This window comes from Oxyura jamaicensis, unplaced genomic scaffold (assembly GCF_011077185.1).
Source record: "Oxyura jamaicensis isolate SHBP4307 breed ruddy duck unplaced genomic scaffold, BPBGC_Ojam_1.0 oxyUn_random_OJ71886, whole genome shotgun sequence".
In the NCBI taxonomy this organism is placed as follows: domain Eukaryota; kingdom Metazoa; phylum Chordata; class Aves; order Anseriformes; family Anatidae; genus Oxyura; species Oxyura jamaicensis.
This window is the reverse complement of record NW_023310740.1, coordinates 11,565-38,772: the sequence shown is the minus strand read 5'-3', so window position 1 is coordinate 38,772 and position 27,208 is coordinate 11,565. Positions and strand designations below refer to the sequence as shown.

At 48.2% G+C, this 27,208-nt stretch overlaps 1 long non-coding RNA gene across 1 annotated transcript; it reads left to right on the top strand.

Annotated features, from left to right (window-relative positions):
- On the top strand, positions 1-26,742 carry LOC118159738. The gene is made up of 5 exons (XR_004747225.1): positions 1-13; positions 2,228-2,233; positions 3,197-3,202; positions 19,168-19,173; positions 26,026-26,742. It is a non-coding gene; the product is annotated as an uncharacterized LOC118159738 (long non-coding RNA).
- Positions 26,743-27,208: the final 466 nt, after the last annotated feature.

Sequence of the window (27,208 nt, the reverse complement as noted above, 5' to 3'; positions counted from 1 at the left end):
TCTCCCAGGAACAGTCACCTTGTCCACTTGTTCCTCTCGTGATCTCTTCAGGGATGGCCTTCAGTGGGGCTGGCCAACGCCCTTAAACATTTGAAGGGTTTGCTTCTGTCCTTCAGAGACTTGCTTCAGGATCTGCAGTTCAGGAACTTGGCAGCAGAGGGCGAATCAACATGCAAAACTCCCTCACAAGCCAAGGCTCTGGGCATAATACTTCTAAGTCTTCAATTCTTATGGGGTTAATTAGGGAGATGGCAGGAGTCTCCCTAAGGGAAAGAATTCAGTAATAATAATAATAATAAACCATCTAGGAAAGGATTTCTTGTTTTCTGCTGTTTCTTTAGTTGACTGCCTACAGATGAAGTGATATCAACAATCTCAAACTGATATTGGTCCTGAATGTCTCCTAAGGGACTCTGAACATGCGTTTTGAAGACAGAAGGTCCTGTGTCATATCCTAGCCCCAAATAGGAGCTTCATCTATGCCAGGGTATCCTTCAGGCTGCAGCAATCTCTTTGTGGGCAACTGATTCAAGCCCTGAAGGACACAGTGAGGCCAAATTGAAATGTATGTGGAAAGGTCCTTAATGTAATACATTTGTAAGAAGACTTCAATTTCAGATTTTTTTTAATGCTTGTCTACAAGTTATCATCATTTTTTTTAAGAGCTGATGTACATGGAGCAGTGAGATATGACACTTTCTCCTCTTTTATGTAAAGAAAAAAAATTGCAACCCTTTCTAAAAATATATTTCTTCCCAACACTTTTAAGGAAGATTATATTACCAGACTATGCATGTATTGGCACATTTCACATCTCAGGTCTAAGCAGAGCAGAGAGCAATGAAAGTTAGAGAGGTTGGATACATCCTGCTTTTCTCCCTTTGCTCTCAAGCAATGGCTACACCTGTTAGGACCTCCCTCTCATCCTTCCTGTTTATGAGCCAGCCAAATCTTTATGGCACAAGTGGCAGACTCCAACCAATACCCAAAAGCCCAGAGCACAGACTTATCAGTGAATCATAGAATCGTTTAGGTTGGAAATGACCTCTATGATTATCCAGTCCCTCCGTTAACCTAGCACTGCCCAGTCCACCATTAAAACATGTCACGAAACCCTACATCTTCATGTTTTTTAAAGACCTCCAAGGATGATGACTCAACTGTTTCCTTTGTCAACATGTTCCAGTACTTCAGAACTCTTTCAGAGAATAAATTATTCCTAATATCGAACCTAAACCTCCTCTGGCACAACTTAAGGTCATTTCCTCTTATAACTTGGTGCTTGGAGAAGAGACCGATCCCCATTTCACTACAGCCCCCTTTACAGTGATTGTAGTGTGATAAGGTCTGCCCCAAACCTCCTTTTTGAGGCCCAGAGCAGAGCTGAGGAAGGTAAATGTGACCCCTGTCTTCAAGGAAGGCAAGAAGGAAGACCCAGGGAACTATAGGCCAGACAGCCTTTCCTCAGTTCCTGGGAAGGTGATGGAGGAGCTAATCCTGGAAAACATTTCCAAGCACATAAAGGAAAGTGATCAGGAGTCAGCATGGATTCACCAAGGGTTTCTAGTGACTTAACAACTTGATAGCCCTCTCCAATTAAAAGGCTGCCTTGGTAAATGAGGGCAGAGCAGGGAATATTGTCTGTCTTGTCTTCAGAAAGGCTTTTCACATGTCTCCCATAAGATTCTGATGGAGAAGCTGATGAAGTCTGGGCAGAATGAAGAGCCAGTGAGGCGGAATAGAATGTGCCTGGTCAGCTGGGCTCACAGCCCTGTGGCACACAGTCCACTTGGAGGTCAGTCACTGTATGGGTCAATACTGTCTCCAAACCTGTCCTTTCAGACCTCAACCATTCTGTAATTCTGTGATCCTGTGATATCCTTTTTGGGAAATCAGAATTCCTGGGTATCTCCCTGAAGTGCCAGTACACTGATGTGTACTGTGTGTAGAAGATAAGGAGGAATCAGAGGTCTGTGTGTGTGGTTACAGAGGTGTCATTTTGGATAGCAGAGATGGTGTGACAGCCCACAACAGAAGTGCAGCCAGGGGTGGACAAGCTTGTAAGGCACAGCGGGGGAGCAGACCTTTCTGTGGGAGAGCAGCGGCAATGCGTGGAGCTCTGCCCTGGTGTTGGTGATGAGAGCTCATGGTCTGGATTAGCAGGCAGACCAATACATGTGACCTTGTAGTTGTTGTCACCTAGAGACCTCCTGTAATAAAAAAGCAGCAGCATGTATGGCCTTCCTCAGACAACTGGAAAATGTCTCATGTTTACAAGCAAAGATCCTCATGGGGGAAACTGAAACACACAGATTTCTGCTAGAACACCAGTACAACAGAGCAGATGGATGTGGCAGGAGATTGAAGGGATGATGGTGCATTGCCAGTGACTCTAGGTGGGACCAGCTGGTGGTACTTCACTAACAATGACATGAGTCACTGCCAGTTTCCCTTCCCTGTGCCTGCTGTGTTTCCACTCTCTCCTCTAGGGCTGAATAGTCCTTGTTTACCTGGGAATACTTCAGGTTAGAACTCACTTTATCCACACAGATGCAGGGATTCAGTGCTTTCCTTTTTACCACCACCTTGTCTGTTCTCTCGCTTTGCTGTAATCTGGTCACCACAGGCTCACACTGTCCGTGGAGGTTTCCCTGGGCTCTCCAGGCAGATACAGATTCCTCTCCTCATCTGCATTGGCTGGACCGATGGGCTGAGGCCAACTGTATAAAGTTCAACAAGGCCAAGTTCTGGGTCCTGCACCTGTGGCAGAACATCCCCAAGCAGAGCTACAAGCTGGGAGATGAGTGGTTGGAAAGCTGCCTGGCAGAAAAGGACCTGAGAGTTTTGGTTGATAGTCAGCTGAATATGAGCCAGCAGTGTGCTCAGGTGGCCAAGAAGGCCAATAGCATCCTGGCTTGTATAAGAAGCAGTGTGGCCAGTAGGTCCAGGGAAGTGATTGTCCCCCTGTACTCGGCTCTGGTGAGGCCGCACCTCAAGTACTGTGTTCAGTTTTGGGCCCCTTGCTACAAGAAGGACATGGAGGTGCTTGAGCGAGTCCAGAGAAGGGCTACGAAGCTGGTGAAGGATCTGGAGAACAAGTCTTACGAGGAGTGCCTGAGGGAGCTGGGACTGTTTAGTCTGGAGAAGAGGAGGCTCAGGGGTGACCTTATTGCACTCTACAGGTACCTTAAAGGAGGCTGTAGTGAGGTGGGGGTTGGTCTATTCTCCCACGTGCCTGGTGACAGGACGAGGGGGAATGGGATAAAGTTGCACCAGGGGAGGTTTAGGTTGGATATTAGGAAGAACTTCTTTACTGAACGGGTTGTTAGTCACTGGAATAGGCTGCCCAGGGAAGTGGTTGAGTCACCATCCCTGGAGGTCTTTAAAAGACGTTTAGATGTAGAGCTTAGGGATGTGGTTTAGTGGAGGACTTGTTAGCATTAGGTCAGAGGTTGGACTCGGTGATCTTGGAGGTCTCTTCCAACCTAGACGATTCTGTGATTCTGTCATATGTATGACAGGCCTCGGTATGCAATACTGCGGCCATTCAACATGACTATGAACTATTTGCTTATGAATGCAAAGAGAAACAGTCCCTTCTGGGGAGTAATTCTTTGCTCTAGCTTTGAAATAAGAGGCAAAGCTTCAGGCAGTGCACTGGGGAAATCTATTTTGTTAAAGAAATGTAACAGGAGCGTACACACGGATAGATTTCAAGTGAGAAAATGCAGGTTCATTCCTTGGTAGCAGCGGAAGGAATACAGATATTGGTGTAGGAACAGAAGAAGCATAAAGAAATAAAATAATTAACAAATTAATTAATAATTGTTAATCTATTAATTATTAGAAATATATTAATAATGAAAATGGAAAAATAAAAAAAATAAAAAAAAAACAAAAAAAAAACCCTCAAGGACCAAATGGCAAATACTGGGGAGAGAAGGAAGAACTTTACAATTATTGAAAACAATCCAGAATAACACTTTCCTGATAGCATAATTGGGAACCTGTACAGATATGAACCATATATGAAATCACTTTTATAACAGCTCCCTTGAGCTCCTTGTTCCTCATGCTATAGATGAGGGGGTTCAATGCTGGGAGCAACACTGAGTACAGAACTGCCACAACCACATTCAAGGATGGGGAGGAGATGGAGGGGGACTTCAGGAAGGCAAAAAAAGGCAGTGCTGAGAAAGAGGGAGACTACGGCCAGGTGAGGGAGGCACGTGGAAAAGGCTTTGTGCCGTCCCTGCTCAAACGGCATCCTCAGCACAGCCCTGAAGATCTGCACATAGGACACCACAATGAAAACAAAACAACCAAACCCACAAAAGGCACTATCAATGACAAGCACAATTTCCCTGAGATAGGATTCTGTGCAGGAGAGCTAGAGGATCGAGGGAATTTCAGAGAAGAAGTGGTCCACAGAATTGCCCTCGCAGACTGACAATTAAAATGTATTGGAAGTTTGCAGGACAGCATTGAGAAAGCCACTACCCCAGGCAGCTGCTGCCATCTGGGCACAAGCTCTGCTGCCCAGGAGAGTCCTGTAGTGCAGAGGCTTGCAGATGGCAATGTAGCAGTCATAGGCCATGACAGTGAGAATAAAATTCTCTTCTGACATCAGAAAGGGGAAAAGAAAGCCTTGGGCAGCACATCCAGCATAGGAAATGGCCCTGCTATCATGAAGGGAATTGGCCATGGCTTTGAGGAGAGTGGTGGAGATGGAGCCCAGGTTGAGGAGGGCGAGGTTGAGGAGGAAGAAGTAAATGGGGGTGTGGAGGTGGTAGTCACAGGCTATGGCTGTGAGGATGAGGCCATTGCCAAGGAGTGCAGCCAGGTGGATGCCCAGGAAGAGCGTGAAGTTGTGGTGGTTTTACCGTGCTAGGCAGCTGAACACCACAACCGCTCTCTCACTCCCCCTCCTCAGATGAGGAGGGGAAGAAGTAAAGGAAAGAACAACTCACGGGCTGAGATAAGGATGATTTAATTAAAGAGGGGAAAATATATATATATATATAATTAAGGAAATATTATTATTAATTAAACAATTCAACTAAAGGGAAAAAAAAGGGAAAGGGAAAGAGGGAGGGGAAAAGGGAATAACTAAACAAAACAAGTAAAGGCTATGTGGAAGTGCAGAGGAAATAAATTACTCTCTACTTCCCACAAATGAGCGATGCTTGACCACGTCCTTGAAGCAGGGCCTCAACGCACGTAGCTGGTGTTTGGGAGGAGGACAGATGTTTTTGCAACGAGAGCCCACCCCTCCCCTCTTCTTCCTTTTTCCACCTTTTATTGCTGAGTGTGACATCATATGGTATGGAATATCCCTTTGGTTGGTTTAGGTCAGCTGCCCTGGTGATGTTTCTTTCTCACTTTTTGCCCACCCCCTAGGAGGGTCAGAGAGAGTCCTGATGCTGTGCCAGCACTTCTCAGCAGCAGACACAACACTGGTGTGATACCACTGCTGTTCTAGCTACAAGTGCAGAGCGCAGCACTGTATGGGCTGCTGCAGGGAAAGTTAACATCCCAGCCAGACCCAGTACAGAAGTGCAGGAGCTGCAGCTCCTGTGTGTCTGCAAAAGCCAGGAGGAGGAACTTGGTGATGGAACTGCTGTTGGACATCCGATGCTTCTGGGTACGGAGGCCTGACGAAGAAGCATAATAGGAGGATATGTTAAGACAGCCCTCCAAGGAGTCCAAAGCAGTGGGCACATGGGGGTTTCCACCAGTCCCTCCTGTATTTGAAGGGGTTGTTTTCTGCAGTTGTACCCCGGCACTGAATGAGTCAGGTTCTGGGGATATTCTCTATTCATCACCACTAGAAATTGGCACAGTGGCTACCTGCCTGTGTAAGGGAAGAAGGAGGGATTCATCTCATCCTCCTTTACCCTCCTTTAGATGTATGTCCGTAACATGAAGAATCAGAGATTTTCTGCTCCCATGCTGGAGAAGGGGCAGAAACAGGCTCATGAAGACAGGATTGAACCATTCATCTGCATGCAGCTTTATTTTCAGAAGGTAGACTCTGTCTTCACATCAATTAACAATGTGCACTAATTCTCCACCTATAAAATGGTTAAAGGAATTTAAAAAGCTTGGAAGTATGCATTCTCCCTTAGGTGAAAGTAAAACTTCACACCCTGCTCTCCAGAAGACAAGGTACAACAATTAAATCCACTGATGTGCCTTTCTACGATTAAGATTTTCTGTGTTTCCTCTGTGTAAACGCTAGTCAGTGCTCAGAGGCAAAATGCCTCACTGTCACTTAGGGAAGAGTCAGGATTGGTGGTCTGTCCATCAGAACTTGCTTCTGTCTGCCCTGTGCTTGACACTTGGAGTAGTGCAGGAGTAGTACATACCAATGGAGAAAGAAGGAAAAGTGCTGTGGTCCTCCAACTGAGGGAAGCAAGGAAAGGGGGGCTGAGTGCTGAGCCTGGCAGGTGGCAGAGGCCCTGCCCCAGCACACAGCCCCTGGGGCACAGCAGGGACCCTGCTCTGCACCACAGCCCTGGCCACCCCTGCCTGCACCCCCGGCTTCATAGCCTGCATGAGAAGGTTCAGTGCTGGAGGCACCACAGGGTACAGAACTGCCACCACCAGGTCCTGGACTAGGTAGGAAATAAGGATTGGGTCCATATAGGCAAATATACCAGTGATGACGAACAGGGAGACCACAAACCCGTGAGGGAGGCACAAGGAAAAGGCCTTGTGCCGTCCCTGCTCAGAGGGCATCCTCAGCACAGCTCTGAAGATCTGCACATAGGAGAAAACAATGAAAACAAAACAGCCAGATGCTAAAAGGACACCAACCACAGCAACCCAAACTTCCCTGAGGTAGGAGAAGAACTGGTCCACAACACTTCCTCTGCAGAATGGCAGTGAAAATGTATTGGCAGTGTGCAGGACAGCATCGAGAAAGCCACTGCCCCAGGCAGCTGCTGCCATCTGGGCACAAGCTCTGCTGCCTGGGAGGGACCCGTAGTGCAGGGGCTTGCAGATGGCAACCTAGTGGTCATAGGACATGATGGTGAGAATAGAAAACCCTGCTGATATTAAGATGAACAAAAAGACCTGTGTGGCACATCCTGAGTAGGAAATGGCCCTGCTATCATAAAGGGACTTGGCCATGGCTTTGGGGAGAGTGGTGGAGATGTTGAGGAGAGTGAGGTTGAGGAGGAAGAGGTGGAGGAGGAAGGGGGTGTGGAGGTGGTGGTCACAGGCTATGGCAGTGAGGATGAGGCCGTTGCTCAGGAAGGCAGCCAGGTAGATGCCCAGGAGGAGCCTGAAATGCAGGAGCTGCAGCTCCCATGTGTCTGTGAATACCAGGAGGAGGAACTCGCTGATGGAGCTGCTGTTGGATATCTGATGCTTCTGGGCCTGGGAAATGGAAACAAGATGGAAAAAGCAATGACAAATTATGTGAGAAACACTCTATAGCCAATAACTTAGGCTCAGGCAAGTATTTCAGTGAAGTAGTAATTTATTCACAATTGCAATGATGGGTGTCCCACAAGCAGGAGCGTGCCTACTAGTCACACAGTATGGTTTATATACTTTATTTCTCGATGACTGGGACCCTCCCCTGTTTCCCCGTTGACTGGGTAATCCAGGTTCACAACCAATCCAATGCTTCACAGGCAATACATGGCCTTCAGTTGCTGGCCTGTTAAATTTCAATTTTCTTTTAACTTTTTTACTGTTTGAAGTGGTAATGTTTCTTCACTTATCTGACTTGACACCGTGATTTTCAACTAATTGTTCTAAGGAGTCTGGTTGTCTGCATTTTACAAGGTCGCCTGCTAAATTTTCTTATCACTGCAAGCATATCTCAATACCACATTCCTTACCTTTAAACAATGTAACTCTGCAAAAACAATGTTTTTATTCCCCACAATTCCCCCCTTTTCTTTTTTTATAAATTGTTGATTTTTGCAAAACTTTTCTCTAAGGTGTAATTTGGTAGATATCTTCCTCTTCTTCACCTTCTTTGCTTTCCATCTCCTCTAATATCATCACCTTATCTGAGTAAGGTGGCAGCTCCATGGTCATTTGTTTCAATAGTGCAGTATCAGTTAAACACTGTACTAGTGCTTTTACACAGGAGATAATGCAACAACCAATGGCTGTCAAAACTCCTGCAACTATGATCAAGGATGTAAATATGCCAATTCACTGGCAAGGTTGGTAAGCCCTTGCAATGCTCTAGTTACTGTGCCATCCGGGGCAGTATTGTTAGGTATAAAAGTGCAACAATGGTTGCTCAATATCACACACACACACTTCCTTTCTCCGCGAGAATCGTATCTAATGCTATTCGGTTTTCCCAAGCCATTTTGCTGGTGGCATCTAGTTGTTCAGCGATTCCTCTTTTTGCATCCCTTGTGCAATTTATGAATCTCTGCTGATTATAATAAATATAATTGATTCAATCCACATTCTTATTGACTGTTATCCACCAGAACAGTGACTCAAATCCTGCAGCAATTCTGGCTTTCTGTTCATCAGGAACTCCTCTAGGCACCCCAATAGAATCTATGTACACTCTATCATCAAATGATACTCCTAAGCTTATTTTGCTTCTTCTGGGTATTTGTGATGTTTCTCTTTCAAATGCCAGGGTGAAGGGTATAGCTAATTGAACAAGTGCACAAGTGCCTCCCCAGTTAGATGGTAGGGTGGACCATAAGATCTTCCCTCCACAGTACCACCAGAGATCTGCCTTGGGGATCTCATTTTGAGCAGTTCCCATCAAGTCCTTGGTAGCATTCAAGGTCCTTGTGCACAAGGCAAATTCTCCCAGATGCTGGGTAGCACTCGCACCTTGCCGTGAGAGGCAAGCTGTTTGGTTACCTACAGCTGTAGAGAATGCAGGGGGAACCCTGATATTGCTATCATGCAAGGAAGGGAACAGCAAAGAGAGAGGCTTACAGGCCTCATTTTCCCATGCAGTCTTTTCTTGGTACAATGCAATCATACATCGCATCCCCTGGGAATCCTTGGTCCACCCCAATCAGAAGGGCACTATCTGGGCAGTCGGACATCCTGAGGCACAAGCATAGCAATTGCTATGGTTGAGTCTCTGGACAGTATATTTGACCCATTCTATCCAGGCATTCACATCCCCATACCCTGTTTCAATCTCAAATGTTTGAACTGCCGCATTTCAAAAAGGGCCTCCTGTTTTCTCTCCTGTTTTCTTGAGTTTCTCCCTTTCTCTGATGGCAATAGAGGATCATTTCCATACAGCTATTCTCAATCTGGCTGTTGGGTCTCTCCCAGTTATTTGTTCTCTCTGCTCAGTTGTCGTTGGGCATTTAAATCTCCACAAGCTAACACCTCACAAACATCAAACATGAAAGACATAACCCTCTGTCACATTCACCTTTTTTCACCTTTTTTTTTTTTTTTTTTTTTTTAAACCGTGTATCCCGTCTTACTATTATCTGTTCATGCCTTTTCCAAGTTGCCAATTGACCAAGGCCTTCTCTGAGGCATACAATCACTAAAAACAAAACTAATAGTTGATTTTTCCCTGTCATTATTTTTAACCCTTAGGTTGCCAAATAATTATCAATACAAAGAATAAGATATATGTACGCTACTACTATAACAAACCCCCATTGGGAGCACTTCAGTTTGCTATAGGACTGTCCTTTCTCTCAATTGCAAATCACACTCATTAGTTACCTGTGAAAAGGTTAGTTTACAATTGTAACCTTTTATCCCACTCAGAGTCCACTATGAGATTTTTCTCTTTGATTTCAATTTCCAACAAGTCTTCTGTAGGAACAGCTTCCCAGGTACTAGGGTCGATGAATGCCTCCACTTGAGTATAGTGAGTCCAATCTTTTTCCACAGTTCCTACGGCTGTTTCAGTGGTTGGTAGTACTTGGAAGTGCCCTTCCCATTCAGGCTGGAGTTTAGATTCTTTCCAGGTCTGAATCAGGACCCAGTTTCCTGGTTGATAGTGGTGAATGGGGAATTCTAAAGGTGGGGTTTGAGCCAATAGCCCACGGGTCCTGAGAGATGACAAAGAAGAGGACAACCCCAGAATATAGTTCTTAAGAAAACTCTCTCTTGTTTCGAATTGTGGTATCTCATCCCTTCTGCCCGGATAGGGTAATCCGAACAGCATCTCATATGGTAAAATTCCTATATCCTTTCTTGGTGCTGTTTGAACCTGTAGGAGTAAGGATTTTACCCAAGGAAGTTGGGTTTCTAACACTAATTTAGTTAATTGCTTCTTTAATGTCTGGTTCATTCACTCCACCTTCCCAGAAGAGGAGGGTTGCCAGGGGGTGTGAAAATCCCACTCAATCTCTAAGGCCTGCATTAACCCTTGCAGTACTTGTGAAGTGAAATGACTTCCTTGATCTGAATCAATGTTTTCAACTATCCCATATCTAGGGACTATTTGCTCCAGTGATACCTTAGCCACCATGTTTGCAGTGGCAGATATGGAGGGGAAAGCTTACACCCATCCAGTCACATGGTCAATTAGGACAAACAAGAACTTAAGTCCCCTTGCTTTAGCTAACTCAGTAAAGTTTACCTGTATACTTTGGAAAGGTTGAATCCCTGGCTCCCGTCCTCCTCTAGGTGGGTTACGGATGCCCCCTTTTGACATATGGTACATCCTCTGCATATTTGCTTCACTGAAGTGTATATTCCTACACAGACATACTTTCTTAGCACAACATAACATATTGCTTGCACCTCCCAATGACTCTTTTGATGTAAAACATTTAATATTTGCCTCGTTTATGCTTTATTCAGCATTTCTCTCCCATCAGGGAGTGTCCATTTTCCTTCAGACTTAGTGATTCCTGATTCCTTAAAAAAAAAAAAATCTTTCTCTTAATACTTTTTAGTTCTTTCTTAGTTTTCAATAATTCCCTGAATCCTCTCTGGATTTATTCTTTGTTTTCCCTCAGACATTAGATGCCTTATATACTTGACTTCTTTTTCTACATATTGTAATTTATTTTTCAATACTCCCAAGCCCTGCTTTCCCAGAAAGTCAAATAGCTTGTTAGTAGCTTCCTTCAAAACTGTTTTCTCCTATCCTGACAATAAAAGATCATCCACATATTTGTAACAGTAATACCTCCTCAGGAGGTTGTAATTGTTCCAAAATCTGTTCTAGAACACTCCATTAATAACACTGTTATTCCAGTCTAACAATTTACTATTTAAATGCCCAATTTCATCATAAAATCCCTTTCCAACAAATTAGTCCCTGCCTTGGGAACATACAGTAATTGCCCAGTGATCATTTTATCTCCTAGTATCAGCTTGGTATCCCCCAAAAGTGGTACTGTTATCCCAGACCCTTCTACCCCCATCACTTTTTAGAGTTACTTTAGTTAATTTAATCCCTGATACATTACAGGCCAGTAATGACCTAGCTGCCCCAGTGTATTGGGTTCACATGGCAAGTTCGAGGGGGGGGGGCGGGGGGGTGGAGGCGAAGGGGGGAGCTGCAGTGGCAGCCCCCACAAGAAGAATTCAGAAACCGCCCCATGGCAGATAAGGGACAGTTTCATCCGGCCCCAAAAGGGCCCACCACTGCCCAGAGCCAAGCCATGAGCAACACAGTCTGTGCCTCTGTGAGAGCACATCCAAGAAAACAAAAACAAACAGAAACCTGCTGCTCAACAGCAGCTGGGAGAGCGAGGAACGAGAAACCTCCCCACAGACACCAAAGTCAGCACAGAAGGAGGGGGAAGAGGTGCTCCAGGTGCCGGAGCTGAATCCCCCCTGCAGCCTGTGGAGAGGTCCCTGGTGGAGCAGGCTTTCCCCTGAAGATTTTCTTCCTCTTTCTCCAACCCTTTGCCTCACTACCTGCTACACTGTCAATACCATTAGTTTCACTGACTGTTTTTCCTTCTCATCTCCCCTCCTGACATACACCTTCAGGGCCTCCCACAGGAGGGCCCCCAGTGACTGTTCACTACATCCCCCTGACTCATGGAAAACTGACTCCACAATCAGTAAGACTGTAAAGTAGGTATGTTTATTCAGCCCTGGGCAGCACAGGGGGTAGTCCCACCAAAGTCGTGTGCAACAATTCGCTCGCTTGCATTCTCTTTTATCCCCTAAAATATTCCATATGCATTAAGTTTTGAAACACACCTATGCATATTCACTTCCTAGCTCCACCTAGCCCCACTTCGTATACTAATTATCTTATCAGTCCTTCTGCACTTGCACAGTATTCTCTGGTGGTCATCCAGGTGGTTGTTGGGATGAAGAAAGAGTAAGATGACTTCATCAGAGTTGAACTTTTCACCTTATCTTCTTGCACATACTCTCTGAGCCCTTGGTCTCAGTCCAATCCATAAGGTTGGTTAGTCTCGGTTCCCAGGGTCCGAGGGCCCCCTGCTATCTAGGCACCTTGCAAGTGTGACCTTCTTTTAGTCCTCCTCCTTACTCCTCATCTGTGCATTCTCTCATGCTGTACTTGCATGTACATTTTGTATTTTCCCAGCGCAGCACAAGCACAGTACATCACAAATGTAACATTGTGGGGAAAAGTTGGGAGGGATAGTGGGTGGAGTAAGGGGTCACAGGTATCCGGGACAGTCACGTGTATGGGTATAAGAGGCTATGTTGCGCAGCAATAAATTGGCACTTGAGCTAGACACGTAGTGTCCATCTCTGGTGTCCCTGCTCGGGGAGCAGACGTCTTGGCAGCCAATCGATGTTGTCTCTCAGGCTGGGGTAGCATGGAGAGAGGCAACAAACATTTGGTGACCCCAACGTGATTTGTGGGCGGCCACCCGGTGGGTTAGGGAGCGGAAAGCCGATAGCCATGGCATCCATGGATCAGGTGGTGAGTACGCTGAAAGGGTTAGGGAATCAGTGCAGAATCGTGCTGAAAAGGAAAGGGATCCATCCGTTGCTCCAATGGATGCAACGGCAGGGATTTGCTGATTCGCCGTCTGGTTTTCTGGAACGGCAGAGGCTGAGCTCTCCGGATCACTTGAGCCCAGGAGTTCTGGGCTGCAGTGTGCTATGCCGAGCGGGTGTCTGTGCTAAGGCAGGCATCAATAGGGTGAGCCCCGGGGAGCCGGGGCACACCAGGTCCCCTAAGGAGGGGGAAGACCTTTGGGCGACCGCCTGTAATGGGAAGAAGGGAACTCGGGGGTTGATTCCCATCTTTGGGAAGATACTCGAGATGTTTAAGCTGGCAAAAAAGCGACTTTCCGTGTGGCAGTTGGCAGCAGGAATGCCTCAGGGGCCTGAGCAGGGGACAAAGTCAGAGGCTCAGATTACTCCATCAGAAAAGGAGGCGCCCGAGAGGGAGGAGGAGGGGTCGCAAACAGAGGGCACCGAGGGCAAGGAGGAAAAAGCGGAGAAGGATTCAGGGGAGAGTGGGCCCTCGACAGGGGAATGCAGAGTACCTTGGTGTGCGCCCATCTTTAGAGTTTCTCCACCTTTGGGTCAAGCCACAGAGGAAGGCATGGGGGGGTGGTGGACGAGGGAGGGGAACACAATAATCAGATTCCCGATGCGTGAGGTATCGGTGGGTGGGGGTCCTGCTCCCACCCCCATGTTTTCACTGCCCCCACTGCCCTCCTCTGACCTCCCTGCGCTCATGTCGGGGACAGGTTCGTCCTTCTTGCCCCCCCCGTATGCGGGATCGACGGCACCATCCGCAGAGGGAGAGGGGACCCGGGGATGGGCACACGGGCAGGAGCATCCTCGGGACGATCAGGAGGAGCCGGCCTGGGTTGGCATGGCAGGCGGAGGCCCGGCGGGTCGCAGGGTGGGGGTGGCCATGGCGCTGCAGTTCGGCGGCACGGCCGCGGCGGGCACGGCGGAGGAGCTGGCGCTGGTCGGGGGCAGCTTTGTTGCGGCCGACGCGTTCCCCAAGGACTTCGGCTACGGGGGGGAGGAGGAGGAGGCGGAGATTGACGGCAGTCCGGGCTCCGGAGACCCTAGCGGCAGCGGCGGAGCAGGAGGGCCCGGTGGGGGGGGGGGCTCAGGCAGGGGGGGCAGCACCCACCCAGCAGCCAACTTGGAGCTCCCAGACAAGTCCGCGAGTGTGGTCCGGGGCGCCATGGCCCGAACTCGATCAGGGCATAGAGTAGAGGGGAGCAGTACGGCAACAGGCCCAGAGGTGTTTACTTGTCAATATGATGGGCCTGAAACACGAGGGAAATGTGTTGTGGGGAGTGGGGCGTTAGAGAAGGGATTTGAAATACCTCCTCAACAGCTGGAGGAAGGGTGACTTTCAGTCATCAGTAATACAGTACTCTGATAAATGATTGAGTCTCAAATAGAATTCCAATTAAAGTTAGCAATTTATTAGAGGAATAAAGGCAAGTAAACAGCACTGGGTGCCCCGGGAGTCTCTGCTCCACCAAGACACACACCCCACAGTTCCCATTTTGGGCTTATATCTCCTCTACTAATGCATATTCATTGGTGGGCGTGTCCTCCTTCGAGCATGCCTTCTTCTTCTGGAATATTCTCAAACCTTCTCGACCCCAGACTACATGCGTGCTCGCCCCCTGAGTCTTCTGCCTAGCAACAACACTGGTCCAAGCTGTTCCTGTCAGGTGGCCATTGCAGCACACAAGAACTATACACATACATTAACCACTGAATGTAAAAACCATATACATACATTGATCACCAAACACAATAACTATATACAAACATTAACCATCTCCATTTCTCCAATCTTGTGGTTATACAAGGATATATAAGACAGTCACATTCTATCATGTGGCCCTAGCATTGCTCTACATTGACACGAAACAGTTGAACATATCTCACAGTACCAACACAGCAGGCAGGGGATGCGCCCTTGATAGCATTGACCATGGGAGTTGGCTCTCGTCCCCACATGAACATCACTTTGGGGTGATCACTGGTCTTATCAATCCTATACCACCTTCTGTGAAATTACCAGCACTGGTGGATACGGGGGCAGATGTCATGGCGATTCCCAGAGCTCGATGGCCCAGGAGTTGGCCGCTTTGTCCTTTCTAGACATCTGTACAGGGCATGGGTGGGAAAGGGTATGGCAGTAGGAGCAGACACCCCATTATGTTCTCCTGGGTGGATAATGGGCTGACTGTGGAGGCTGGATGCTTGCTCGTAGGCTCAACGCAATGGTTACGACAGTTTGTGTTGCTAACACCAAATGAAATGAAGACCTTCACGGACCTGCTGCAGGGCGACACGGATCTGACGGTGCCACGACGATTGCTGCCTACTCATCAAAAGTTGTTGCAGTCTTTCTTTTCACACGTGCAGGTGGGCGGGCTCGCAAGGCGAGAACTGGGGAAGGGGGTTCAGGCACACATCTTATTATAGCATGAGGGGGCGGTCATAATCTTACATCAAGGCAACAGTCTACACCTGCTGCTCTTTGGGTACTGTACGGCCCCAAAGGTCGCGTTACCACAGTGGGAGGACCTATTGGCCCTCGCCATACAGTGAGCCCGCACAAGGATAGTTGGATGCTCCGGTGCAGAGCCCGTGTCAATTTCATGTGAGTTAGCTGCAACCTTGTTGGACTTGTTGCAGCGTAATAGTATGTCATTCCAGGCCGCACTGGCTGGGTATCCTGGTCAGGTGGAAGCGACACGAACTTCCCCTTGGTCAATGATTGCAAAATTTATCACCATACTGCCAGTGGTCCCACTTGCCCAGCAGCCGTTGAGGGCCTGCACAGTGTTCACCGATGCAGTGGGGTCGACACACAAATTCGTGGTGGTGTGGTGGGATGGGAACAGATGGAATCAGGAGGTCAGGCAAGAACCGGGGGTGTCACTTCAACAACTGGAGTTGAGAGCCGTGTTGCTTGCCTTGGCACGCTTCTCAAACGAGCCCTCGAATATTATCACAGATAGCCAGTATTGCTTTTGAGCGGTGCAGCTGTGGCACTCCTGTACAACACCCTGTACGGTAACTGCTACATTGTTATACAATGCCCTCTCGAAAAGTCCCTGGTCTGTGTTTATCCAATACGTACATAGTCACACCGAGATCCCTGGGTTTATCACAGAGGGAAACCGGGTGGTAGATGCTGCCTGCTATGTGCTTGACCTTCAAGCGGCGGCAGCCCAGTCCCACCGCCAGTTCCATCAGTCCGCCCTCGCTTTGCACCAGCAATTTAATCTGCCACTGTCAGAAGCAAGGAATATAGTGGCAGCTTGCCGCACTTGTAATACTGCGGCGCCCATGCCTGCTGGGGTTAACCCTCAGGGTCTCCACCTGAATGAGCTGTGGCAGATGGATGTCACAGAGTTTGCACCCTTCGGGTGGCTGAAATACTTGCATGTAGCCATTGACACATGCAGTGGTCTCATGTGGGCTACTGCCAGCACGGGCGAGAAAGCAAAACAGTGTATTGCTGCACTTCTCATGGCCATTGTAGTCCTGGGAGTGCCGGTCACCCTAAAGACCAACAATGGTCCTGCCTACGTTAGTCATGCCTTTGTCCGGTGGTGTGCGGCATGGGGTATTAGACTCATTAGGGGTATCCCTGGAAACAGCCAAGGTCAGGCAATTGTGGAGCAGATGCACCGGACCCTCAAGGAGCATCTTCGGGAGCTTAAGGAGGGGGGAGGATTGGAGTTATGCCCACATACTTTGCTTCTGCGAGCTCTCTTCTCATTGTTTTCTGCTTCAAGGAGGTGGTCGGGCTTACTTGATTATTCCTTCTAATGAGTATGGCAGACCCTGCGCACTTGGGACATTAGCGTTCAGTCCACTAGTACCTGACGACATCAAGAAGGCTATGGCAGGGACGGGGAGCCATCACAAGCGCTCGCTGAAAGACCCTACACTAGCTCCGGACTGTGATGATGGATGGTATTTGAATACCCGAGCGCAAACAATTGTTGAGATGCTCTTTATATGGCTGCAAATCACTGGAAATACTAAGACAATTGAGCGGCTATCTTGCTGGGCACTGAAAAATGCTAACCGCATGGTGGATGCTTTGGTGAATCTCATTGATGGTATGGGAGCTCTTGAGGATGGTTTATCCTCAACTAGGTTGGCTGTAGATTATTTGCTTGCTTGAACAGGAATCGGTTGCTCTGAGCTGGAAGATGCTGGCGTCAAAGGGTTCTGTTGTATCGACTGGAAGAAGAACGCGACAACGGCCTTCGAATGAGCCAAGAACGCGGTTGAAAAATTGTTGGAGAGCACATATGGAGACCACCTTAACCAAAACTGGTGGGGGAAGGACTGGTTAGATTGGCTAAGGACACCAGGCTTGTGGCTAATCTCTCTCTTGTCAACTGCACTATGGGTGTTGATTTTGCTGGGTGCCGGTGCACTTTTTCTGCCTCTGCTTTTTTGACTACTGAAACATCTGCTTGAAAAGCTAGTCCTGCAAATGGTGAATATTAACCTGCTTCTTAGTAATGGATGGCAGCGCTTACCACAGGAAGAAGAGAATGATCGCTTATAGCTGGAGCCGTACTATGATAATGCACTTCACAACAAGAAAAAGGGGGTATGACAAAAGGGGGCATGACATGGCATAAGGAGGGGGGGGATGTGGGGAAAAGTTAGGAGGGATAGTGGGTGGAGTAAGGGGTCACAAGTATCCGGGGCGGTCGCGTGTAGGGGTATAAGAGGCTATGTTGTGCAGCAATAAATTGGCACTTAAGCTAGACACCTAGTGTCCATGTCTGGTGTCCCTGCTCGGGGAGCAGATGTCTAGGCAGCCAATCGATGTTGTCTCTCAGGCTGGGGTAGCGTGGAGAGAGGCAACAAACATTGTATTTTCCACGCACAGCACATATTAAGCAATGAGTGTTGTCTATATAATTAATCAGTCACTCTCTAATTTCTAATCCCATGTTTCACCCCCACCCTCCAGAGCCCCCCCACCATGTATCTGACCAGGCTCCAACCACAAAATGAACTTTCAAGAGCCCCCGGGATACCGGGTCCTCGGGATTCATTGCAGTGGGTTTACATGGCAAGGTTTTGGTAGCAGGGGGCCATAAGGGTGGCTTCTATGAGAAGGATCTAGAAGCTGCCCCATGTTTGGTAAGGGCCCAGCTGCTGACAAGGCTGATCCAATAAGTGATGTTGTTTTGCACTTCTGTGAGAGCATATTTAAGACGGAAAAAAAAACGCTGCACCACACAGCAGCTGGGAGAGTGAGAGGAGTGAGGAACAGCCTTGCAGGTACCAAAGTCAGTGAAGAAGGAGGGGGAGAGGTGCTCCAGGCACTGGAGCAGAAGTCCCCTGCGGCCTGTGGTGAGGACCATGGTGAAGCAGGATGTCCCTCTGCAGCCCATGAAGTACCACGGTGGAGCAGGGTTCCATGCTGCAGCCCATGGAGGAGACCATGGTGGAGCAGGTGACCTGGCAGGAGCTGCTGCCCATGGGGGACCCAGGTTGGAGCAGTTTGTTCCCAAGAGATGGACCCCGTGGTACGGATCCATATCTGGAGCAGTTCTTGAAGAGCTGCTGCCTGTGGGAAGCCCATGCCAGATCAGTTCAGCAAGGACTGCATCCCATGGGAGGGGCCCCACAGCACAGCCTATGCTGAGTCTGTTTTGCCCGCCATGATAATTACTGTGTGATCTCCTCGTCCTTATCTCAACCCTTGAGCCCCTTTCATCATATTTTCTCCCTCTTCCTCTTTGAGGAGGGGGAGTGAGAGAGCAGTTGTGGTGGAGCTCAGCTGCCCACCTGAGTAAAACTACCACATTCATCCACAATTACTTTCTCATTCTGACCCCAAGTCTCTCATACGATTTCTGTGTTGCGCATTATTATTATTCCAGTCAGGATCAGCAAGTGGGTATTTCTGCCCTGCCAGTATTACCCCTGGTCCTGGAGGATGAGCTCTTTCCCATTCTTGTATAGCAGCTCTCCTCCTGATCATTCCCATTTCTTCCCCTGTAAACAACATACTTAGTATAGACATCATTTCCCCCCAAGAGTACAAGACAAGAGTATAGACATCATTTCCCCCCAAGAGTACCCTAGGAATAGGCCTAATTGTTCAGCTAGCCTGGTGGGGTCCTCAGTTAAAGACTTCATCTCCTTCTTAAAACCCCTAAAACCTCTCTGCCGGCAAGGAGAGGGGGAGTTATTGTTAGTACTGTTAGTATCAGGGAAGGCAAAATTCTCAATCTCTCTTCTACCTTGTTATAATTCTTACCAGAGCCTAGAGTACGCTCTTCTCTAGGGACAGTGTTAATTGCAGTCCCTGTCTCCCTGGAGCGACTGCTGCTGCCACTGGTGCAATATTAAGATTATAGGGAGCATAACTTGGCTCCTTTTCTGAAAAAGGAATCTTATTGTTTACATATAAATTTAAAGCCTGAATTTTCATCAGACCCATATTTTGTCCAAAATACTGCTGTTTCCTTAATTGGTTCTTTTGTCCAGACTGATATTTACAATATTTAACCTTTTTTTTTTTTTTTTCTTTTATCATCTCCTCTAATTTTGAGATTATTTTTCCAATTTCTTACCATTCTTCAGGAAGAACTGTCAGCAGGCACTCCCCCAGGGATATCTCCCTGTCCCCTGGAAGTCATATTTCCCATTTTTCCTGGCCTTTGTCAGTGTGCTGCTACAGAAATTTCCCTCCTGCAGGGTACTATACACTAATGTTCCAATTCTGGAAAATGGGGGTGTACTACCAAGCACTTCCCTGTGCAAGGGGTACCACACACCTAAGAGTTTACCAGATTCCCTGGTGTACTGCCAAGCACTTCCCCGTGCAAGGACTACCGTACACCAAATTTCCCTGGTATACTGCCAAGCTCTTCCCTGTGCAAGGGCTTACTGTACACCAAATTTCCTGAGACTCTTCCTTTCTCTCCCTTATCTCATGCTTCATCCATCTCCAGCCACGCCCCTCGCGGAGCTATGGAAACACAGATCAGGACTCCACACTCCCTTTGTACAAAAGTATGTCTCAGTCATACATCACACAGAGTCTCACCCGATTCCCAAGGCAATACTTAATATTTCTTACCTTGGTCTGTGCACAGTTACCGGATCAATTCTTAAACCTGGAGTGCCTACATTCTTCCCTTCCCCACTACTTCATGGATTCTGCCTCTTTAATCAGTCTCGGGCCCTCTGTCAGCTCTCCACAGAACTGCCATCCTCGATGCACAGGACTGCTGAAATCAGCGGGGCATGCCTTCCTGCTGCTGTAGTGGTGGGGCTCCCCAGTAGGTGACTGGATCCCGGACGAGTCCTCAAATTGTGAGAAGCACTCTGTAGCCAATAACATGGGCTCAGGCAAAGATCTCTGTGAAGTAGTAATTTATTCACGATTGCAATGGCAGGCATCCCACAAGCAGGAGCGCACCCATTAGTCACATAGTACAGTTTATATACTTTCTTTCTTGACAACCGGGAGCCTCCCCTGTTTCCGCATTGACAGGGTAATCCAGGTTCACAACCAATCCGATGCTTCAAAGGCAATACATGGCCTTCAGTTGCCAGCCTGTTAAATTTCAGATTTCTTTTGACTTTTTTATTCACTTATCTGACTTGACGCTGTGATCTTCACCTAATTGCTCTAAGGACTCCGGTTGTCTGCATTTTACAAGGTTGTCTGTTAAGCTTTCTTATCACTGCAAGCATATCTCAATGCCACATTCCTTACCTCTAAAAAATGTAACTCTGCAAAAACAACATTTTTATTCCCACAATTTGAACTTGCCATGCTAGCTCATGCTAGCTATTTGGTATTTGCTTTGCTGGTCATTTTCTACCAGTAATTTTGCATATGTTTGTATTTGAGTACTGTGAATTGGCTAATTTTTCTTGATTACTTGAAGTTCAACAGACATTGGAAGTCCTGCCTGTAGCATCATCACCTGAACCTCAACAGCCGACAGAAGAAGGAGTGCTGGAGGAAGAAGAGGAGAACACCTTGCATGAATTAGTATTTTCTTAAGGGATGTTACTCAGAGACTTGCCACTGAGAGATGTTTCAGGGAATTTACGAAGCCCAAAGATCAAAGAAAGTTGGTTTACAGTATAAAAAGCTGGCTTTGATGACCCAGCTGACATTTAATAGCCCCTTAATTGCAAATTCTTGAGGTAAAAAATGTTGTGTATGGCAGTTTCTGAATACTCAACTAGTTTTAAATTATGCAAAATGGTGTTTTTTCCCCACTCCACCCCTCCCTCCCCTAAATGCTGAAATCTTTGCTACCTCATACCATGATTTCCAGTTGAAGGAGGGAAGTCTAGCTAGTGTGAATGGAAATTTTGCCAGATTTCACTCATGTCCTTTTGCAATACTTTGTGAATACTACGAATGTTGGGCTTTTCTGCTGAGCAAAACCACAAAGTTTGTTTTTTCACAAACGGTGAACTGAATCAAGAAGCATACAAAGAATCCTCTGCATGTAAAATCTTGAAGGTGATTGTTCTGTGAATGAAATTATCTAGCTTTTTATTATTGTTATCATTATTTTTAATCTAAAAGCAACCTGTCCCCATTAACTTTCAACTCTTTTCTCGACATATGTAGGGATAAAGACAATGGTACCTCAGTTCCTTTGTTTTCCTTGTCAGTCAAGTAAGATGAAGATAATGGATTTTGAAGAAAGAATTCTTTTGGTAAAGTTTTGGATTATTTTTTATGCTGTCTCTTTGGAGGTGTGTCAGAAAGAAAGCACAGAAGGAACAAGTCTGCAGGTACTGCAGCAAAGAGAAGAAGGAGTTTTCAATTCGATAAAGAGCATAAAGTACGAAAAGATGACCAAAATGATAGCGGTGAAGAAGAGTTTCTGGAAAAGCATGTTTCTGACATATATCAAGCTGAAGCTGAGTCCATGCAAAATTATTTTCTGGAAGAAAGTGAAGGACATTGAGATGTGACCTGAAAGGCAGAAGGATCTAGAACATCGGTGAGGGAATGTTTTGTGTCATGAAAAAAGCAAACAAGCACTACAACACCTAAGGGTAACATGTCCCACCAGTGGCTCTGTCATCCCAAGGTGAAGGGGAGAGGGCACTGACAGCCAAGGGACGCATTTGGGTGGGGAAGGTGGGGCCCAGCAGAGACAAGGAGTCAAGGCAGTGAGGTGAGGTAGGCCAGGAGAAGCAGCCCAAGTGGTGGTGCTGCTTCTGAGGACACATTTGTGCCAGCAGCCTGACTGGGCAGCAGATGCACAGAGGTAAGGTAAGGCCAGGAAGCACATGCCAAGAGCGCTCCTGCCAGCAGAGACACAGGCCAGGAACGAGGGCAAGGGGAGAGGCAAGCCCAGGGCAGGGGGCTCAGCAGATGTGTTGGCTGGCATGCACTGGGAAGTCCTGACGTACATCAGAGAGCAGCAAGGAGGGCGCTGGAGAGGTCTGGGGTGAGGTGGGTGGCAGAGCCCCATACAGGGGCTGGCTGGGGGTCCCCTCTGCTGCAACCACCGCACGCAGCATGGCAGGAGGAAGGCACACAGTGACTTGCGGAAAACGGACTCCACAATCAGTAAGATTGTAAAATAGGTATGTTTACTCAGTTCTGGACAGCACGGTGGGTAGTCCCACCAAAGTCGTGCACACATAACGCAGCAACTTGCCATGGTTATATGCAGTAAAGAGTTATATATGCATGAAGTTTCACAATGCGCCTATACATATGCATAACCTGTCCTCACTTCATATTAAAATTAGTTCCAAGAAGTCATTTCCATAAATTCCTCCCGACTGCACTTGCACAGTGTCTCCTATAGTGGTTGCTGGGGGGACATGGGAATGAAGGTTGGTGACTCTTCCTCATCACTGCTAGCTGACCTCTTGTCTTTGCACAGACAGTTGCTACTTGGCTCTTGTCCATCCGCAGGACCAGTTATAGCCAGTTTCTTAAGATAAGCTCACATTTTTATCAAGAGACTAACCTTGGTAAGGGACCCAAAGCTTCTTGCTTTAATTAATTTGCACAATGCACAACAGATAGCAAAGACACTAAGTAGCATCCACTAGTTTAATACTGTCAGCGCTTTTATCTCTATTTGATAAGATTCTCCTATCTCCCTCTCTCACCATGGGCTTGAAGGATCGCAACCAGCTCACTTCTAGCTGGGCAGGTCCTGGGCCAAATAGGGGGTGTTTTGTAGGTATGGTATTACGAGGGCAGTGGTACCTCAGAAATTCCTAATCCAGTCCTATGTGAACATCTGTAAAGCGGATTGTGAGTTGAGCTCTTTCTGAAGTAGCCGACAGCTTATCCCTTGACTCCTGGCTGGGATCTGTGCCTTTAGGCTCACATCTGCCAGTGTCTGTGTGTAGTGGGTTTACGTGGCAAGGTTTGGGTAGCAGGGGGCCATAGGGGTGGCTTCTGTGAGAAGGGTCTAGAAGCTGCCCCATGTTTGGTAAGGGCCCAGCTGCTGACCAGAGCTGAGCCAGTAAATGATGTTGTTTTGTGTCTCTGTGAGAGCATATTTAATACGGAAAACAAAACAAAACAAAACAAAAAAAAAAAAAAAACTGCGCCACACAGCAGCTAGGAGAGTGAGAGGAGTGAGGAACAGCCTTGCAGGCGTCAAGGTCAGTGAAGAAGGAGGGGAAGAGGTGCTCAAGGCACTTGAGTAGAAGTCCCAGGCAGCCTGTGGTGAGGACCATGGTGAAGCAGGATGTCCCCCTGCAGCCCATGAAGTACCATGGTGGAGCAGCGTTCCATGCTGCAGCCTGTGGAGGAGACCACAGTGGAGCAGGTGTACCTGCACTGATGGAGGCTGCGACCTGTGGAGGGCTCCTGCTGGAGCAGATTCCAGGCCGGACCTGTAGCCCATGGAGAGGAGACCACGCAGGAGTAGGTGACCTGGCAGGAGCTGCTGCCCATGGGAGACCCAGGTTGGAGCAGTTTGCTCCCGAGGGATGGACCCCGTGGTACAGACCCATATCTGGAGCAGTTCTTGAAGAGCTGCTGCCTTGTGGGAAGCCCATGCTGGATCAGTTTGGGAAGGACAGCATTCCGTGGGGGGGACCCCACAGCGCAGGGGAAGAGAGTGACCATGAAGGAGTGGTGGAGATGGAGTGCCACAGACTGACCACAACCCCATTCCTCCATTCCCCTCCACTGCTCAGGGGGAGGAGGTAGAAGAGGGTGGATGGAAGGAAGGAATTTTTGGTTCCTTTCATTTGTTTCTCACTTCTCTAGCTTGTTAGTAATAGGCAATAAATCTTGCTGTCTCCCTACTCTGTTTTGCCCGTCACGATAATTGTTGAGTGATCTCCCAGTCCTTATCTCAACCATTGAGCCCTTTCATCATATTTTCTCCCCCTTTCCCTTTGAGGAGAGGGAGGTAGAGAGTGGCCATGGCGCAACTCAGCCACCCACTAAAGTAAAACCACCACAGGGGAGAAATCTACAGAACAATGGGAAGTGCATAGGTCCAGATAAACAGCTGGAAAGGGGACTTCCAACGTGGTCAGTTTAATCAGGACCAGTGAAAGTATGTGGAAGATTACAAAGGTTAAACGCACAGCACAATCGACAGAACAAGTGCAGGGGAAGAAGAGTATTTCTTTTCCTGCAATAACTACAGATCTTGCAAATTCACATTTTGTGATGACAGGGAGTTCCCAATCCATCCCTTGGTCCTTCACTGATCACTCTGGGATTCTGACTGATTGTGAGCACAGAAAAGCACGAGGCCTTTTCAGTGAGCAGCTCCTTGTTGTATTTCTGACACCAGGTTTTGAAGAAGAGTGGAGAGATGTGGCAAACATGGCAGTGCTCATAAATAGGGAGATGACAGCCAGGTGAGGGAGGCACATGGAAAAGCTTTCAGCCGGCCCTGCTCAGAGGGCATCCTCATCACCACCCTGAAGATCTGCACATAGGAAATTACAATGAAAACAAAGCAACCAAAGGCTAAAATAACACTAACTACAAAAGGCCCAAGCTCCCTGAGGAAGGACTTTGAGTAGGACAGCTTGAGGATTTCAGAAAGTTCACAAAAGAACTGATCAAGCTCATTGCCTTGGCAGAGGGGCAGTGAAAATGCATTGGCAGTGTGCAGGACAGCATTGAGAAAGCCACTGCCCCAGGCAGCTGCTGCCATCTGGGCACAAGCTCTGCTGCCTAGGAGGCTCCCGGAGTGCAGGGGCTTGCAGATGGCAATATAGCAGTCATAGGACATGACAGTAAGAATAGAATATTCTGCTGCTATGAAGAAAAGAAAGAAAAAGACCTGTGCAGCACATGCTTCATAGGAGATAGTCCTGGTGTCCCAGAGGGAATTGGCCATGGCTTTGGGGACAGTGGTTGAGATGCAGCCCAGGTCGAGGAGGGTGAGGTTGAGGAGGAAGAAGTACATGGGGGTATGGAGGCGGTGGTTACAGGCTATGGCTGTGAGGATGAGGCTGTTGCCCAGGAGGGCAGCCAGGTAGACGCCCAGGAAGTGCAGGAGCTGCAGCTCCCGTGTCTCTGCGAATGCCAGCAGGAGGAACTCACTCACAGAGCTGCTGTTGGGCATTTGCTGACTCTCGACACAGTTGTCTGCTGAAGAGAAGGCAGAAGAAAGTTCTCTCAGGAAAACCTATTGCAAGTCTTAGAGCACACCCCAGCCTGAGCTTCCCTCTTTGCAGGAGAAACTTTCTGCAGCTTTCTTGCTTGAGCAAAGCAGACTTTGCTTTGCCATGTTTTTTAGTAGTTCCCCCTGTAATGCTTCGGATGACCAACATGCTCAGGGATTTCTCTCAGAAGAACATAGAGACAGGTGAGAGCACAGAAGCCACAGTAGAAATGCAGCTGGACAGAATCCTCACCTTGTCTGCCGGTGATGGACTGGAATCTCAGCTCATCCCTCCTAGGCAGAGGTGCAGAGGCTTCACTCCAGCTGCTCACAGACAGCCATCTAGCAGCACAGACATGGCCTTAGCAAGGAGGTGTCTTCTCTTCGGGGCACCTGGATAACACAAGGATGCCATGAGAGAGCTGCATCCTGCTGGAGAGCAGCCTGCAGCCCAGGAGGACACCCTTCAGACAGCTGAATATTTGAAAGCTGGCATGTCCCAGCATCCCAGCTGCACCCCCTGCAGTGTCTGGAGGAAGGCTTGGCCACTCTGCTCCTGCTGCTCTGTGCCCACCTCTTCTTTCCCCCTGCCTGTGCTCACAGACCCCATCCCATGCAGCTGTGCTCAGTGCTGCCCTGCAGCACCCTGCCTCCAACAGGGCCCGGCCAAGGGGCCCCTCCATGGCTGCAGGAGCTATGGGGCAGCTGACAGAGAGCCCAGCATGTCCAACCAGGGCAGGGTGTTTGGGGCTGACCAGGGACACCTGGCTTAGGGCACTCCAAGGGGCTTTTGCCAGACTTCCTCACCTCGCAGTGCAATCCAGCAGGACTCTCCAAGCCTACTGCATTGCCCACTGCCCTCCCAGGAACAAGACCCAGCAAGAGACCCCTCCAGGACCTGCAGCTGCATGGCCCTGCAGCCAGAGACTTACCTTGTCAAGGGCTGTGCAAATTTCTCCTGCAGTCAGCTCCCAGGATCCTCCCACTCCCAGCTGCCTCCAAGCCCTCTCTCCTTCTCTCCTCTCCATGTGTCTGCTGTGGTCAGAGCCCCCAGCCTTGCTGTGCTGTGCAGAGGAGCTACTCCTGGGCAGAGCTGTCTCTCTGCAGCAGGGCCCTCTTGCCAGGAGCTCTCTCTGTCCCAGGAGCCCAGCCCAGCTCAGCAGCAGAGGCCCAGCCCAAGGCATTGTAATCACTCCTCTGGGGGCTTTGGTGATGAGCCCATGGACCTCAGGCACTGAGAGACAATTGAAGAAATCTCCAAGATTTCTCCAAAAAGTCCAAGTCAGATGCAAGTTTCCTGGAGTGTCCCCCTGAGGGCCAGCACTGACACAGCCTCCTTTGGAGCTCGTTAGAGCAGAACATTGGAGGCAGTGAGGACAAAGAGACAAAGGCAATGTGAAGGTGACACTGATGTTTAGGAAAACTGGATGTGTTTCAGCAAGCACAAGGCCCAAGCCTTGACCCCCGGCCCCTGGGAATGGAGATCCTTTCCCTTCACACATTGCTCAGGGCTGATCCTGGGGAAGTAGGAGATGAGGATGTGCATTGCCAAGTAGAAGAGAATGGTAAGACCCCTGCCTGGTTCATGGGTGGGGGTGAGGAGGCAATGAGGCCCTGGTGCTTTAATGATAAGCTGTCTCCTCATAGGCCTCAGTGGCTTTGACAGCAACCATAGCCATGGACACAAAGACTTTGGTTCTGTTGGGACTAACAGCATT